This window comes from Symphalangus syndactylus, chromosome 10 (genome assembly GCF_028878055.3).
Source record: "Symphalangus syndactylus isolate Jambi chromosome 10, NHGRI_mSymSyn1-v2.1_pri, whole genome shotgun sequence".
NCBI classification, from domain to species: Eukaryota; Metazoa; Chordata; class Mammalia; order Primates; family Hylobatidae; genus Symphalangus; species Symphalangus syndactylus.
In genome coordinates, this window is record NC_072432.2 from 76,270,936 (window position 1) to 76,289,333 (window position 18,398).

At 32.2% G+C, this 18,398-nt stretch overlaps 1 long non-coding RNA gene across 3 annotated transcripts in view; it reads left to right on the plus strand.

The window, feature by feature from the left end:
• The window catches only part of LOC134731642 (uncharacterized), a 166,695-nt gene that overhangs the window by 107,546 nt on the left and 40,751 nt on the right, over positions 1-18,398 (plus strand). For all 3 annotated transcript variants that reach the window (XR_010114090.1, XR_010114089.1, XR_010114091.1), the window contains one exon: positions 8,518-8,559. This is a non-coding gene — a long non-coding RNA (uncharacterized lncRNA). The remainder of the gene's footprint in view (positions 1-8,517; positions 8,560-18,398) is intronic.

Below are 18,398 nucleotides of genomic sequence, written 5' to 3' on the forward strand. Positions count from 1 at the left end.
TATATTATATTAAGTATATTATATTAAGATATGGTTGCAAATAGTAGGTTGCAAATAGTGTGTTTCTTTAGAAAGATGCTCTAACGGGCAGGAAGGAGAGAGTAGTGTCTGCAATTTTTCCTTATATACCAAAAAATGCCAAGCAACCTGCAAGATTATGGGCATATTTTGAAAAATAAAGTTTTAACAAATAAGTGACTGCTCTTTTTGCTTAGGATTGTCTTGACTGTATGGGTTCTGTTTTGATTCTATATGAAATTTAAAGGAGTTATTTCTAATTCTGTGAACAAAGTCAATAGTAGCTTAATGGGAATAGCATTGAATCTATCAATTACTTTGGGCAATATGGCCATTTTCATGATATTGATTCTTCCTATCCATGAGCATGGAGTGTTTTTCAATTGTTTGTGTCCTCTCTTATTTCCTTGAGTAGTGGTTTGTAGTTATCCTTGAAGAGGTCCTTCACATCCCTTGTAAGTTGTATTTCTAGGTATTTTATTCTCTTTGTAGCAATAGTGAATGGGAGTCCACTCATGATTTGGCCCTCTGGTTGTCTATTGTTGGTGTATAGGAATGCTTGTGATTTTTGCATATTGATTTTGTATCCCGAGATTTTGCTGAAGTTGCTTATCAGCTTAAGGAGTTTTGGGGCTGAGATGATGGGGTTTTATAAATACACAACATGTCACCTACAAACAGAGATGATTTGACTTCCTCTTTTCCTATTTGAATACCCTCTATTTCTTTCTCTTACCTGATGGCCCTGGTCAGAACTTCCAATACTATGTTGAATAGGAGTGGTGAGGGAGGACATCATCGTCTTGTGCCAGTTTTCAAAGGGAATGCCTCCAGCTTTTCACATTCAGTATGATATTGGCTATGGGTTTCTCAGAAATAGCTCTTATTATTTTGAGACACATTCTATCAATGTCTAGCTTATTGAGAGTTTTTAACATGGAAGGATGTTAAATTTTATTGAATGCCTTTTCTACATCTATTGAGATAATCATGGTTTTTGTCAGTGGTTCTGTTTATGTGATGGATTACATTTACTGATTTGCATATGTTGAACCACCCTTGCATCCCAGGGATGAAGCTGACTTGATCATGGTGGATAAGCTTTTTGATGTGCTGCTGGGTTTGGTTTGCCAGTAATTTATTGAGGATTTTCTCACTGATGTTCAAAAGTTGGAGGCATCATGCTACCTGACTTCAAACTATACTACAAGGCTACAGTAACCCAAACAGCATGGTACTGGTACCAAAACAGATATATAAACCAAAGGAACAGAACAGAGACCTTGGAAATAACACCACACATCTACAACCACCCAATCTTTGACAAACCTGACAAAAACAAGCAGTGGGGAAAGGATTCCTTACTTAATGAATCATTCTGGGAAAACTGGCTAGTCATATGCGGAAAACTGAAACTGGAGTCCTTCCTTACGTCTTAAACAAAAATTAACTCAAGATAGATTAAAACTTAAATGTAAAACCCAAAACCATAAAAACCATAGACGAAAATCTAGGCAATCCCATTCAGGACATAGGCATGAGCAAAGATATCATGACTAAAACACCAAACGCAATTGCAACAAAAGCCAAAATTGACAAGTGGGATTTAATCAAACTAACGAGCTTCTGCACAGCAAAAGAAACTATCATCAGCGTGAACAGGCAATCTATTGGATGAGACAAAGTTTTTGCATTCTACCCATCTGACAAAGGTCTAATACCCAGAATCTACAAGGAACTTAAACAAATTTACAAGAAAAAATCAAACAACTCCATCAAAATGTGGGCAAAAGACATGACCAGATACTTCTCAAAAGAAGACATTTATATGGCCAAAAAACATGAAGAAAAAGCTCATCATCACTGGTCATTAGAGAAATGCAAATAAAAACAACAATAAGATACCATCTCACACCAGTTAGAATGGTGATCCTTAAAAAGTCTGGAAACAACAGATGCTGGTAAGGCTGTAGAGAAATAGGAATACTTTTACACTGTTGGTGGGAGTGTAAATAAATTCGAACATTGTGGAAAACAGTGTGGAGATTCCTCAAGGATCTAGAACCAGAAATACCATTTGATCCAGCAATCCCACTGCTGGGTATACCCAAAGGATTATAAATCATTGTACTATAAAGACACATGCACATGTATGTTTACTGCAGCACTATTTACAATAGCAAAGACTTGGAACCAACCAAAATGCCCATCAGTGATAGGCTGGATAAAGAAAATGTGACACATATACACCACCGAATACTATGGAGCCATAAAAAAGAATAAGTTCATGTCTTTTGCAGGGGCTTGGGTGAAGCTGGAAGCCATCATCTTCAGTAAACTAACACAGTAACAGAAAACCAAACACAGCATGTTCTCATGCAAAAGTGGGAGTGGAACAATGAGAACACACGGACACAGGGAGAGAAACATCACACACCAGGTCCTGTCGAGGGTGAGAGGCAAGAGGAGGGAGAGCATTAGGACAAATACCTAATGCATGCCAGGCGTAAAACCTAGAAGACAGTTGATAGGTGCAGCAAACCACCATGGCACCTGTATACCTATGTAACAAAACTGTACGTTCTGCACATGTATCCCAGAACTCAAAGTAAAATAAAAATAAAATAAAACAAATGACTGCTTATTTGGTCTCTCAAATTTAATGCTAGCTAGGTTCAATTCATTAAAAAGATTATTTCTGAGCCTCTACTATTTGAGAAGCAGGATCCTAAGTTAAAGTGATGGGCAGAAGGAAAGGGAGACAAAAATATGAGTAGAAAATAATTATCAGAATAAAATCACATGGAATTGTTTCTAGGTATTTTGAATGTAGAGTTAAAAACTATACATGTGTCAAATAGACAGATATAAATAAAATATATAATGAATTTCTAACAAAATTTCCCATTTTCCCATAAACATTTTTTAAATTCTCCTATCTTACATCTTATATCCTCTTTCTCCCATGTTAGAGTTCCCAGTTGTCAATAACATTTGGTGTAGTATTTTGAATTAATATTTTGCTTATTTTATATAATAATTTATTCATAATCAATACTCTCAGAACCATGTATACACTAATAACAAGCATCTAATTACTGAAAATAGTTTAGGACCTTACTTTACATTTTTATTTTGTTTATTTATTGACCACAGTGCACTACTCACTTTGACAGTACAACTAAATGCCTACATTCAGGAATCCCTTGGAATATTCCCGTTCTGCATAGTGTGCCACTTACTAGTTGCATATTTTTCTTCATTTGTTTCTTTTTATTTTGACATTTAGGTATTGCCTTTGTATTTGATTATACTTTTAAAATTAACATATTTACACTGTTTCACAGTCATGTTTTTATTAAAATCAGTTATTTTCAAAAAAGTCTAGCTTTTTGCCCTATCTCCTCTAGCTGTTTCCCCTTCTCCCCTAACTAGACAGCCATCTAAATTTATTTTATTGTTTCTTCTATTTTAAAAAAAACTATAAACAGATGTATCTTCACATATTTGACCTTAACTAGATAGTGACATACAGTTCTCTCCAACTTGCCCCTTTCACTTAGCAATGTTAAGTCCATTAGCAATTAATCCCATATTGACCATTCTGTGGTCTTGAAACATGGCTCTTCATGGGGGTGGAGTCAGGAATGTAGAATATAAAACTATAATATATTGTCATACCACATTATGATGAGGAAACCAATCACCAACAGGATCACCTCAACATTTCCCAGGAGCAATTGGTCAAATACAAAAAACAGTATCAGTCTCTGTAATAATTGCTGTAGATTAAAACACATCACGTATGATTGTATCCACGATTTCATGCTGACCAAATGAACAACATTAGTTGGTCACTTTTGTGGTTGTAAAAAAATGTAATTTTTATTCTAAACTGGTAAATTAAGTGAAAGAATACATTTATTTTACCTTTGATATCACTGAGTAACCTAAAAGTAAGTAAAGAGAAGTATTTCGACTAGTACAGTGAGAAGGGATATTGGAATTAGAATATCACTATTTGCAATGCACATAAATTCACGAATCTAGGCATTGATATTCAACAACTACTACTATCATTAAATGGAGACAGGTAGACATAATACATATATTGATGGAGGTATTACTGGCCATTTATGAAAAACACCAAAAAATTTAACGTAAGCTAAATTAAGCCTCTATATTCAAGTAAAATTGATGATAAATAAAGAAGCGAGAATAACATGTTAAATAATACCTTGGGATATGGGTAGGGGAAGGAATGCAACCAGCAAAATATTTAAAGTGGGAAACTCTACAGGACAAGTGAGACAGAGTTTTCAATAACTAAACTTACAAAAAAATAGAGTGAGAATTCATATATTAAGGTGATTTGAAAGACATATCAAGTAATCACAATGTGTGGACTTATTTAATCATTTAATTAAATTGAAAACAATAAAAAGTTACGAGAAAAATGAAATTTTGAACAAAGCAACATTAATTACATATTTGAAGCTACGAAGAAATTTCTATTTATTTTTCAGGAATGAGAAATTGTGGGTGTGTTAAAGTTCTTATCTTTCAGAGATAAATACCAAAATATTTATTAATTAAATGATAAGGTCCCTGTAATTTATTTCAAAATAATATATTTGGAAAGGCATTGATGATTTGTATAAAATAAATTGACCATGTGTTAATAATTATTAAAGTTGCATATTGATTATATAAGATTTTGAGCTAGCATTCAATATATCAATATAGTCAGTATATTATGAATATACAAACATCTAATTTTTATTTTTTAAGTATTTCATAATAAAAATCATCTGCTTATTTAATCTGTCATCTACTTATCTAAATTATGTATAAACTAAAAGATACAGTGAAAGCATAAGTGAACATAGTAAAAAGTACAAAGTAAAACAGTAAAAACATAGTAAAAAGCACAGAAAAGAAAATATAATTTCACTGTCCGTGACAAAATTGAGGTAGTGGCATGTCAACTGAAATCGAAGGTTAAATAGAAAAGGTATTGCAAGTAGAGTAACATAGAACTAAGACATGAGAGTGGAAATAAAATTCTCAGAATTGGTTGCTTTTGTAGATAAAAAGAGTGGAAATTAAATTTAATAAGTGACATTTCTTTTTCTCAAATTCTATAACAATTGATAAGAAGGTGGTAGACAGGAATCAACATATCTATCTCCTTTAACATATATCAGATGAGACTCAGAAAGTAGTATTATTTGTTTAAGTTCACTTGTGTATCTCCCATTTCTGGAACAGTGCTGGCACATAGTAGTTACCCAACGAATACTTATGGAAAATGTGAAAAATGGAAGTATTAATGAATTGAAGAATGCATAGAGGCCAGATAAGAAGCTATAGCCTCTAAAATTCCTAATATAGAAACCCAGGGTATACAGACTTATTTATTTAAACAGAGACCAAAATGAATGGGGGTTGAATTTTGCAGTGTATAGGAGCAAAGGAGAAAACACAAATTTCATATATGTTGTCTGCTCCTAACAGAAGAAAGGTGCTGTGTGGTAGGAGTCTAGTTTCTCTTAACAACTTTAATAATAAGATAAGTCTCTCCCCAGTAACTGGGGAGAAGTATGTGAGTAGAGGGGAGAATGGCCAGCAAAGATAAATTATTTAACATCTTTCTACCTGGAAGAAAACCTCCACACACTCCTGACTCAACTAAAAAAAAAAAAGAAAAGAAAAAGAAGAGGCCAGGTGTGGTGGTTCACACCTGTAATCTCAGCACTTTGGGAGGCCAAGGTGGGTGGATCACTTGAGGTCAGGAGTTCTGACCAACAATGGTGAAACCCCATCTCTACCAAAAATACAAAAATCAGCCAATTGTGGTGGTGCACACCTGTAGTCCCAGCTACTAGGGAGGCTGACACGGAAGCATCACTTGAACCCAGGAGGTGGAGGTTGCAGTGAGCTGAGACCATGCCACTACACTCCAGCTCAGGCGACAGAGTGAGACTGTGTCTCAAAAAAAAGTTATTTAAAAAAATACCATGGCTATATCTGTGGGTTCCTGTAAAGTAGGAGAAGATTGGCGGTATTAGTTGGATCTATTTCCAAAGGGCATTAATTTCAAACACTAGAATATTATGCTTTACATAGGATATGAAATTGTTCTCATAACGTTTTTGAAAAAGAATTTTGATCAATTTATGACATCAATTTTATTTGCAGTAAACTTTTTTTTTATTTCTAAGCTTTTTCATTCTAAGTTTAAATGCCTCTTAAAAGTTACTGCTCACACTTTTTTCTAAAACAATAACATTTTGTGATGTTTAGTTGTTCATGTTCTTCCATTCCTTCAGTGCATCACAATTTGGAAACTGTGTCAAATTTATTCAACATATGAAATATACTCCCATATTGTTCCTTGTCTTTCCACACTCAAGACTATAATCTTTAGTCCTTCATTCATGCTTTCTTATACTAATAGTATAGTGTATCAGGTACTTACTTCCTTGACTCTCTCCTTATGAATTCTCCACCTGTCTTCAGAGTTACATTTCTGAAACTCAATTATAATCATGCTACTTTTCTGGCTTAAAACTTGTAAATATTCCCATTGTCTAATGAATACAGTCCTAACTTCCTATTTGTCATTTAGTGATATGTGTGATCTTTAACTTATATTTTCAGATTCATCTTTTGCTACTTTTCCTTCTACACATTAAAATATGAATATATGTAGACTGTAATTAAAAACTTTCAGTTTTGGCACTCTTCTGTTTCTGATGAAAAAAATTTTTGTTTAATACTTTCATATTTTGCTAGATAAAGATATAAAGAATGCACTGGGAAGTTTCAGAAACAGGGCTTGATAAAAGCTGTTATTTTAAAACTGGAAAATCTTTTTTGACACGTATTTAAATATTTTATGTTTTATGAGCTTGAGAAATGATCTGTGGCTGAGACGTTATGCAGTTTGTATTATCACCTGAGACCACAGTCCCTTAGGCTTGCTTGAACCAACAATACTTTGCAACTGCATGTTCTAAAATAAACTTTTGAAAGAATAAATAAGTTCCCTGTTCTTCAGTAAAAATTGCTGTATGCTTTTATAATCAGGATTCCTTCCCATTTCTTGCTAGAGACAGTTGCACTGTGTGGAAGACAGTTTTCAAAAAGCAATCATCAAACAAAGCACCCAGTTGGTACTAATCGGTGTAGAAAAAAAAATCAAATTGAAAATAAATGTATAAGAATGATGCATGAGGGATTACATGAAAATGAGACTATCTAATAAAAAGGATTCCAGACAAAAGAATGGTGTTAAAGGAGATTCTGCATCATTTCCATCAGGCTGTAAAATGTATCTCTGCAGGAAAACATTGAGAGGAAATAAAATTTATAAATTGCTACACTCATTACTCAGCTTAATGGTACTTGAAAAGACAAGGCCTGCCCCACCCTACCAAAAAACATCAACGACTCCTACAAATTACAAGAAAACATGGTTTTGCTTGTAAGTTTAACATATGAGAAACAGGTCATAAATTATATACAGTTTTAGGAAACATGACTCAAGCATTTTTAAATTTGACTAGTAACTTGGGAATAGCTAATATAAATGAATGTCTTTGAAATTAAATAATGGAAAAAAAGACTGAAAAATGTGTACTTAATTTATCAGACCTTTCACTAATTAAGTACGTATTCTTGGCAATTGAGAAATCTACCTTGTCATGTAAAATTCACAGAAAATTGGCTTGTGATTAAAAAATATCAGAAGAAACTTTGATTTTGATGTATTCTGAGCAAAGTATCTACCAGTTAAAACAAAAACAATTTTCAAGGTGATAGAAATCAGAGGTAATTAATTGAAATAATTACCCAATTTTTATAGATTTCAATTACTTAGCCTGTATATCTAAATATATCTTGTGATTTTGTGTGAACCATCACCATTATACAGAATTATACTTCCTTTTGTGGCCTCAAATTGGAAAAAAAATATCAGGAAACAGCACTGTTTCCCTTAAAGCAAATGCTATGGCTTACCTAAAATATTTAACAGCACTGAAAAATGAAAATTGACTCCATGTCACAGTTTGAGAAAGCATTGTTACATTTAATAAAACTGGGACTTATCAGACCTTCCATTTCCTGATCTCCTTCTTTCTGCTGGATGAGAGTCTTTTGTTAATAGATCCCAGGAATTTGTGTTTGATACAAACATCAGGTTATTTTTATGGGCACTAAAGTCTGGGATAATTAAAGGAATATATTCTAGCTAGCGCACCAAACTGTCACAAGTTAATGGCAAACCCCTAGTTTAAAAAAAATACTAATAAAATTATACTAGGGTAAAGCCCTTCCATTTTAGATTTTTTTTCTGTAAATAAATATGACATTTGAAAAGCATCCTTGAACCCTTTGTATATTAGTATAGCAAGAGTACAGGAACATTGTCACTGACATTCAGTTCCAATGCATATTAGGAGCATTAAAATATTGATTCTCTTTTATTTCCAGGAATTCTATTACTGAAATTTTGACTTGAAGAAATCAACCAAGGTGAACATAACATTTATATAAACAAATTTTGATGTCACAAGTGTTTATAATTCAAAAATGAGAAACACTTTAAACAATGAAAACACAAATTAATAAAATAAACTATGCTACATTTATATGATGAATGAGTACTAGGTAGATATCAAAATAATGTTTTTATAAGCATATGCTAATGTAAAAAATATATATATTAAAAAGTGAAAAAGAGAGAAAAAGACAAGCTTCAGATACCACAGTCCTGTGACATTTATTATAGTAATCACTAGTCCCTTGTGATTTTTGAACACTTGTAATGTGGCTACTTCAAATTAAAATGTGTTGTAAGTCTTAAATACACACAGGATTTTGATGACTTAGTATAAAAAAGAAAGTGAAATAACTCAATAATTTATATTAATAACATATTAATTACATGTTGTATTAGTCATTGTTCTTCAGAGAAATGGAACCAATAGGATACACACACACACACACACGCACACACAGAGGCTCCTTAACTTCTTAACTTATGATAGGCTTGTGTTCCAATAAACTCATTGTAAATTGAAAATACTGTTAATTCTAAAATGCATTTAAGATACCTAACCAGATAAACATCATAGCTTAGCCTACCCTACCTTAAATATGTCCAAGTCTCTTACTATACTCATATATATTTATACACACATACACACACACACATATATATACACAGACAAACTCTTTTTTTTTTTTTTAACATGGAGTCTTGCTCTGTCGCCCAGGCTGGAGTGCAGTGGCACGATCTCTGCTCACTGCAAGCTCCGCCTCCCGGGTTCATGCCATTCTCCGGCCTCAGCCTCCCAGGTAGCTGGGACTACAGGCGCCCGCCACCACGCCTGGGTAATTAATTGTAATAAAGTGTTGAATATCTCATATACTGTTACAAAATAGGCTTTGTGCTAGATAGCTTTGCCCAACTATAGGCTAATGTTTGACCAAATTCCTTGGCACCCTTACCCAGCAAGTTGATGATTAAAATTAACCATTACACATGTTATATATTTGTCAAGTATTAGGTAAAATAAAATATACTGTTAAAATTTATTTCACTTGTCTCTGCATGTCTTTTTATATAACAGAAAATTTAAAATCATACATGTGATATTTATACTATTCTACTATAAATATTATATAAGCAAATTATAATGGTGTTTATTTTGGGGTGATTGTAGGTGACTTAATTTTATAAGATCTTATGTTTAGTACATATATTGCTGCTTTGTTCTCATTGGTTTCAAATAATTTCTTGATTTCTGCCTTAATTTCATTATTTACCCAGGCCATTTGATTTTCATCAGAGGATAGCCAATCACATGACCCAAAGTGCCAATTTCTCTACTCTTTAAGAAATTACTGATAAAATACCATAGCGTATGCCAATTAGTAAAAGTTAAGCAAAACGGATTTAAACTCCTATGAAACAAAATGTAGGATATAGTTAACCACAGAATAATAGCTGAAAATAGTTACTGACCATTTAGTTCCAGATATTTTTAGTCCTTACGATTAATGCTTTCAGCATACATTTTAAAGAAAATTATAAATCCATTACAGAGTGCTAAAAAAATGTTGAGGCAGCTGGGCACTGCAGCTCATGCCTATAACCCCATCATCACTTTGGGAGGCAGAAGCAATGCTTGAGCCTAGGACTTAGAGGCTGCAGTGAGCTGTCATCATGCCATTACACTCCAGCCTGGGTGACAGAATGAGATCCTACTGGGAGGATGTTACTGAATTTGTATTTCTATTGATGTTTCTAATACAGGTACTGTGTGATTCTAAGGACTCTGACAGTGTTTGAATATTTAGATTTAAAACAAAACTTTGTTTCAGACTATTGGGTAAAGGCATGAAAGCTAAAAGAAACAATTGAAAATATATGTATGGTAAGTACTGTTGATTGGCCCATTCTCATGTGTTTTACTGTGCATGGAACTGGGATGTTAAAGACGGCTTCCCAAACTTTTGTATAATTCAGATCTTGCATGGGATATGGCTACTGCCAAGTAGCTACATGTGAAATAGATTTTGAAGACCAACATGGATACTTTGGAATAAAGGCTATGCTTTTGGTGTTGTAAGTAATGCAGAAGCTGAGTTACAACTGAATTTCAGAGTTTACTAGCTAGCTTTGTGGATGTGATAGTTGGTTCAACAGTTTGGTTGTGGAGATTGTAGAAAAAGTCGTGTGGTTTTGGAGGCAGAATGTTTGACAATGTTACCTGATCACTCAGCTTTGATATCTTGGACTACATCCCTTTTCCCTTGAAAGACTAAGTTTGCATTATTGTTCTGGGAGAAATAGTCCTCTCATGCAAATAGTTTCTTTTGATCAGCAAAAGGAATGAATTAATGTAGAAAATGGAAAAAAAATAGGAAAATAAGGTGAAATCTAGGTTACTAGATTTTCAAATAAATGTAAGCCTCCCAATTCCTTGAATTGAAAATTTTCTGCTTAAATTAGTTTAAGTGTATTCTTGTTATCAACAACCAATGAGAAACATAACTCCATAATTCATAAATAATAAAACTAACTTTAAAATGTATTTTTGTATTAGTTATTCATTATTAACATATTTACTCACATAATATATTAATAAATACATGTTTATGCATTTAGATACATGTATCCATGTATCTGAAAGCATAGAAGCTATAAACTCAACTCACTTAAGTAACATAAGTAACAAAGTTATGTCACTGAAATATTCTAAATCATTATTTTAATAGCTACCATCTTACACATATATAAATACTTAACAATTAGTACAATCCATCTATCATTGTTAGCCATTGGTAGTGATTACTTTTGGTGAAAAATTATCATATAAGACAACTGGTGACATAACAAGGAATGATATTCATTTATTAATATTTATATTTATTTTTGAATGTTTAATGAATATTTTCAAACAACATTCAAGAACAATTTATACTCTTAGAACATCCTTGATAGTATTAAAAAGTTTGTCTGCTACAGTCAAATAGATTTTACTTTGTTTTTGTTAGTATTCTGAAATAATTAGTAAGGTTAATCATTTTAAATGTAAATAATGACTAATATTGTCACCTATTTTTTCTTTTCACATACTTGACATTAGATAAATGATTACTTTAGAATTTCAATTTAACTTTAAAAAATGTCTTAGAAGAAAACAGAATTCTTTAGAGTAGCAAAAATATATAGAATTAAGATTCATACCTACGAAACCATTGATGAAAAGATTGATGAAGTTGACTATGTATAAAAAAGGATATGGAAGAACATACTTTAGACATACAACAACAAAACACATCAAATGTTGAGGGCACGCTTTTTGATATGGTGCTTTTATATGACACTGATCCTTCTGTTAACAACTGCCAGCGCATTCTCTGGTTACGCAATAGTCTCATCAATTTCTGTATTAGAGCTCTGTGTAGTTTTTCTTATTCTATGCTGAGTACCTGCAGTCATGCTTATTCTGACCTGAGATATGATATTGACCAATATTTAGAATAATTAAATCTAATGAGCTCATTTGTGTGAGCACAGGAGGGAATTTATCTTCTAGCTTTGGATCTTTTGTGCTCCTCTCACAATCACCACCTAATTCTGGCTCTTAGAAATAGCAGAGATTGATCTATGAAAATAAAAAAATTAAACCTGTAGGTATCAAATGACATTACCTGAGAAAAGTCCAATTTTCCACTGTGTCCCATTTGTCCTTCATTTTGTTTGAAGGCAAATATAACAAAATTAGAAAAATGACTTAAACTCTCCCCTACTGATATTGGGTCAGAATTGATCCATCTGCATAAGAAAGAATATTGAAGTACAATGTTGTAGTTTTGAAGTACAGTAAATATATTTAAAATAGTTTATTTTTATTAGCAAAAGGAATGAATTAGTGTATAAAATAGAAAAAAATAGGAAAATAAGGTGAAATCTAGGTTACTAGAGAAAATAGATACAGATATTGATTCAAATTATATGAAAATAAGTTATTTAATTCTTAGAGATTTTATCTACACTTGATTATCATCTGAAGATAAATACTAGTGACTAAAATGAAACTTATTATGTAGCAAAATATTAAAGTCCTATATATTAGGCTGTTCTTGCATTGCTCTAAAGAAATACCTGAGACTGAGTAATTTATAAAGAAAAGAGGTTTATTTGGCTCATGGTTCTTCAGGCTTTACAAGATGCATAGTACTGACATCTGCTCAGCTTCTTGGGAAGACTCAGGAAGCTTACAATCATGACAGAAAGCGAGGAGACAACAAATATGTCACATGGTAAAAGCAGGAGCAAGAGAGAAGGAGGATGGAGGAAAGTGCCACACACTTCTTAAATGGCCAGATTTTGCAAGAAGTCGCTATACAAAGACAGCTCCAAGTCACGGAGGATGCACCCCCATAATCCCACCAGGCCCCACCTTCAGCATTGTGGATTACAATTCAATGTGAGATTTGAACAGGGGCAAATATCCAAACTATATTATTCTACTCTATCAATTTTATTCATTTTTTACACATAAACATATGTAAAATATTTCTTATTAGGGCATTATATATTTTTACAACAGCACTTCACTAATAACAAATTTTCATATTATAAAGTCCAACACAAAAGTTTTAACTTCATTTTAAAAGAGAAAATTTTGTGGGAATAAAATAAGCAAGAAAGTATTGGATAATGGCTACATTATTCATAGGATTGCATTTCTAATTTATGAGAACTTTTAGTGTGTCATAAATTGCTGTACCACCAATTAAGCCAATTTTATTAATGACAGTAATGACTATACTCTATTAAATCCTTGTCTGCTTTACAACTAAAAAGTTATAATCTATTTATTGTTCACTGTTCACTTTAAAATAGCTTTATCCGTTTAAAAATTTTTAACATTTTTTCAATGTCGATCATACATAAATGATGAAAATTTGTATTTGCATTATTGCAATGTTTAACAACATTACACTAGTATCTGTGTGTATAAATCCACTGATCTTGGATATTTAAAAATATTCTTTTAGAATACATGTTGATTTCCCTTCTCTTATAGATAAAGTTTGGTATTTGAAAAATGATAAAATAGAAAATCTATGTAAAAATCTGAAATTATGATAATATTCCATGTCCTAATCATATTTGAAAATGCTTTTTGGTTTCCAATGAGCAATAAATATATCTATTAAATAAATTTGAATTTTACTTATTAAATAAATTCATTTTATGATAAAATAGCATCAAATATTACATCACTTATTTGGACAAATAATATGACGAGTAATTTTTTAAAGACATGTGGTAATAATCTGGTCAAGAATTAATGCTTACTTTAATAATTAGAGCCTCTAAGAATGTGTTTATGCTGAATATACCTGTATTTTGTTAATTGGCCAGAGAGGAGGGTATCTTTGAAAATAAAATTTATCATTTCAAAAGGGTGTTAAATAATTATTCCCTAAATTTTACTTGCTAATTATTAATAGCATTAAAACATATATAATATTGCACATGAAGTTATTCATACAGAAATGCAAAATTGAAAGAAAAACATTAAATTAGATTGAACCACATGAAGCTGCTGACATTACCATTTCAATCTGTAAGAATGGCAACAACGTATAGTTTAAGCTATTGCAGTAATCAAAATACGATGTAGAAATACCAAATTTCAAGTTTTGGTAGGAGTTAGTTTACCCATAAAGAATGGCAAAAGTTTTTCTTTTCTTTGTCTTCCAAAGTAAACTGGAAAGAGAACAATGTTCAGTATTAACTGTTTAATATGTCTAATGTGGCTGAGTAAGTAGGAATCAGAGTGAATTCTTGGAACAATTTATCGCCCCTCTCTTATATTCCATCCTAGCAGCATCTGCCATCAGAAGCCATCTCTTACTCCACTAACAGTAACTTTTCCATTTAATTTAATTTAATTATTTATTTATTTTAGGAGACTTAGCCTTGCTCTGTTGCCCAGGCTGGAGTGCAATAGTGTGATCTCGGCTCACTGCAACCTCTGCCTCCTGGGTTCAAGCGATTCTCCCAACCAGCAGTATATATTATTTATTAAGTCAACAGGCAAGTAACATCATGATAGTTATAGTATAAAATAACATAATGAACAAATAGTTGTCTTAGACAGTTTTAAAGTCACTATGATAAAGTTGTTTGTACTTCTGATTTTCATAGATACTTGCCAAATAATTTGCCTAAAGCTATGTCATCAAATAATAATAATAATATATTTCTATTTCAAACTCTACATGGATGCTGCGCTTTTCAGGCTTATTGAGTCATGTAATTAAGCACATGTGAGGTTTAGGTTGACTCTATAATTACCTGCACAGTATTTCCCCTCTTTTATATGATTATTTTAGTTTAATAATAGTGACCTTCTAAAGATTTGACATGATGCAAATTACCATCTGTTAGATAATGAAAAATAACTTAGTATTTATTCATTAGCTGACATCTTCTGTAGAGACAAAAATTTAAAAGGGGAGAAATGAGTGTAGAAAAGTTTGAAGACGAAGAAATTTTGAGGACACTGTCCTGGAGTAGAGAACGGACTTGTGAGAAAATAATACAAATTATGGGCATTAGTTTACCCTTTTTTATGGATTATGAGATAAGTAGAGGAATTAAGTATGACATCTGGGTTTTGCCCTGGCTAAGTGAGTGGATTACTCTTTCATTCACTGGAAATAAGGAAAACGAAAGTAGGCACAGCTTTCAAAGATTACATCATTCCCCTTGACAAGCTAATTTTAGGATGATTTTAGATACCTGGCTTATTACCATTCTCCATGGCAGTCTTCTCCAGAGGTATCCACGCTACAGATATTAATAGCTTTCCCTTTTCTATGCATGTATATGTATGTATGCACGTTTGTGTAGTTTATATATGCGTGTGTATGTGTGTGTGTGTGTGTGTGTGTGTGTGTGCATTTTATGGTACAGTCGTACTGGATATAGTTTAATGAATCATGTTTTTTTAATTGTCTATTCTATTGTGTGGGGGGAGTGGTGAGTACTTTCTAAAGTACTTTTAAACTATAACACTAATTTTGTTTGATAGTCTAAATACATAAATATTGTTTGAAAGTTCAAAACATTTTATCCTCTGCTCTCTAAATATTTTACTTACTTTTTTTAATCCACTGCATAGGCCAGGCCATCAACTCTTTTAATTATTTTATTGAAACAATTTTAATGTATAAATACAATTTCAAGCAGTAATGATTTACCAGTCATCCATGGCATATGTCTATACATATGTATATGCCTATATATATATATATATATGCCTATATATATATGTCTATATGTCTATATATATGTCTATATATATATAAAATAAGCAGAAAATGGATTATCTGTAAAAAAGTATATGACCTGAGCTTGTATATTTGAGTTGAAGGTAGAGGATTAAAGCAGGTGGTAGGCAAGCAGATATTTGAATCCCAAATCCGTGTTTTATTCGGTTATTGAGGTCTTCAAGCTTTTAAAGTCTCCTAATTCTGGTTTGGTAACATTTATCTTCTGTAACAGCTTAATTTTAGTTTTCAAATCTATTAGCTTAATATTGCATGAATTATTATCTTATAATTTTCAAGATATATTTTGTAATTAATATTTTTTTATTCACTTGAAATTCAAACTTTTTAAAAGAAATATTAGAATATGAATATCTCAAAGCATTTATTTAAAAGTCAATAAAATGTATTTATCTTATTAGTATTTTGAAAAAAATTCTTTTATTTTATTAAATCTATAAGTTTTATTTTCTATGTATCTTATTTCTCATTAGGTTTAATAAGTCATTTATATATGCATTGCATTTTAATTTCCTAGAATCTTTAAATGTTTAGTTTAAAGACACATTCAAATAAATAAAAAAATTGTTTAAATGTATTTAAATTAAATATTTAAACTAAATAATTACTAAATAAATACTAACATTTATTGAGTATAAATTTTTTTAGTTTAAATGAATTTTAATACATAAATGCAAAGCATTTTTTTAATGGTAGCATTGTTGAGTAATGTTCTGTAAGAGCAACGCTAAATAATCAGTAATTTTTATTTTAATTTTTAAAACTTTCTTTAAGAGTTTTTGGTTAATGTATACTTGTGGTCCATTGAAATTTATTTAATACTACTTCCTTAATATAACAATTGTCTTCAAATTCAGTTTCACAAACTAGTGTGTGTACATGAATAAGTATACAAATATATATTACATACTATATACTCTCTCACATGCTCTCTCTCTCTCTCTCTGTATGTATCTTAGTAATTATATTGGATTTTTCCAAAATGTTTTAATTTGATGATTTTAATTTCTGGAAAATAAAAATTAAAGCAGTAAAATTTAAATAGTAAATTAGGATTGCTATCGTGGAGAAGAAAAAATTGAAATAATAGGCCAGGCACGGTGGCTCATGCCTGTAATCCCAGCACTTTGGGAGACCAACGAGGGCAGATCACTTGAGGTCAGGAGTTCAAGACCAGCTTGCCCAACATAGCAAAACCCCACCTATACTAAAAAATACAAAAATAAAAAAATAGCCAGGCATGTTGGCGCACACCTGTTATCACAGCTACTTGGGGGGCTGAGGCAGGTAAATTGCTTGAACTTGGGAGGCAGAGGTTGCAGTGAGCCAAGATCATGCCACTGCACTCCGGCCTGGGTGACAGAGTGAGACTCCATCTCAAAAAAAATAATAATAATACTTAATTAAAAAAAGAAAAAATATAGCTCATTTAATTTTTCCTGTAATACAGGATTCTAAATTTTACCTGACAGTTTGCCTGTGTAGGCTTCTAGAATATATCATGGTTACTTCTAGATTTTTTTGAAAAGACTGCTATTTCAATAATCCCCAAAAGAACCTGTAACAACAGCAACAAAAAAGAAAACCAAAACATAAGTGTAAGAAACCCGATTTGCCTTAACAAATCAAAGAGGAAAGCCCTCATACCTTTTTGTTTTTGTTTTTTTTTTTTTTTTTTTTTTTGAAAGGGAGTCTCTGTCTCCCAAGCTGGAGTGCAGTGGTGTGATCTCGGCTCACTGCAAGCTCTGCCTCCCTGGTTCCCACCATTCTCCTGCCTCAACCTCCTGAATAGCTGGGATTACAGGTGCCTGCCACCATGCCAGGCTGATTTTTTTTCGGTTTTAGTAGAGATGGGGTTTCACTGTGTTAGCCAGGGTGGTCTCGATCTCATGACCTTGTGATCCACCATCCTCGGCATCCCAAAGTGCTGGGATTACAGGTGTGAGCCACCACACCTGGCCAATGCCTGGCTAAGTTTTCTATTTTTAGTAGAGATGGAGTTTCACTATGTTGGCCAGGCTAGTCTCAATCTCCTGACCTCGTGACCTGCCTGTCTTGGCCTCCCAAAGTGCTGGGATTCCAGACATGGAATCAACCTGAACATTTCCCCAACAGCCAAAGTTAGAACAACTTGAACTAAATAAATACAGTATTGGATTATAATCCCCACAAAAATAAATAACCCTTAGTCCACATGTATATACATAAATGAATACATAGGTTAAAGGAGAAAGTGTCAACTTTTTCTTACAAAAAACCAATTAATACATATAGAAGAATTAAGGGAAATAGAATTTCACAACTAAGTTAAAATAATAATTTTCACAAGCAAAATTCTTCTAGGATCCTAAGATTGCTGGGAAAAAGTTGAAACAGAAATAGGATATTTACATATATCAAAGACTTCCCTTCCCCCAAATATTTGATATTTACAAGAGGCAAAGTGATAATTTTGTCTTGTGTAATACAGGCAGACCCACATTAGCCAG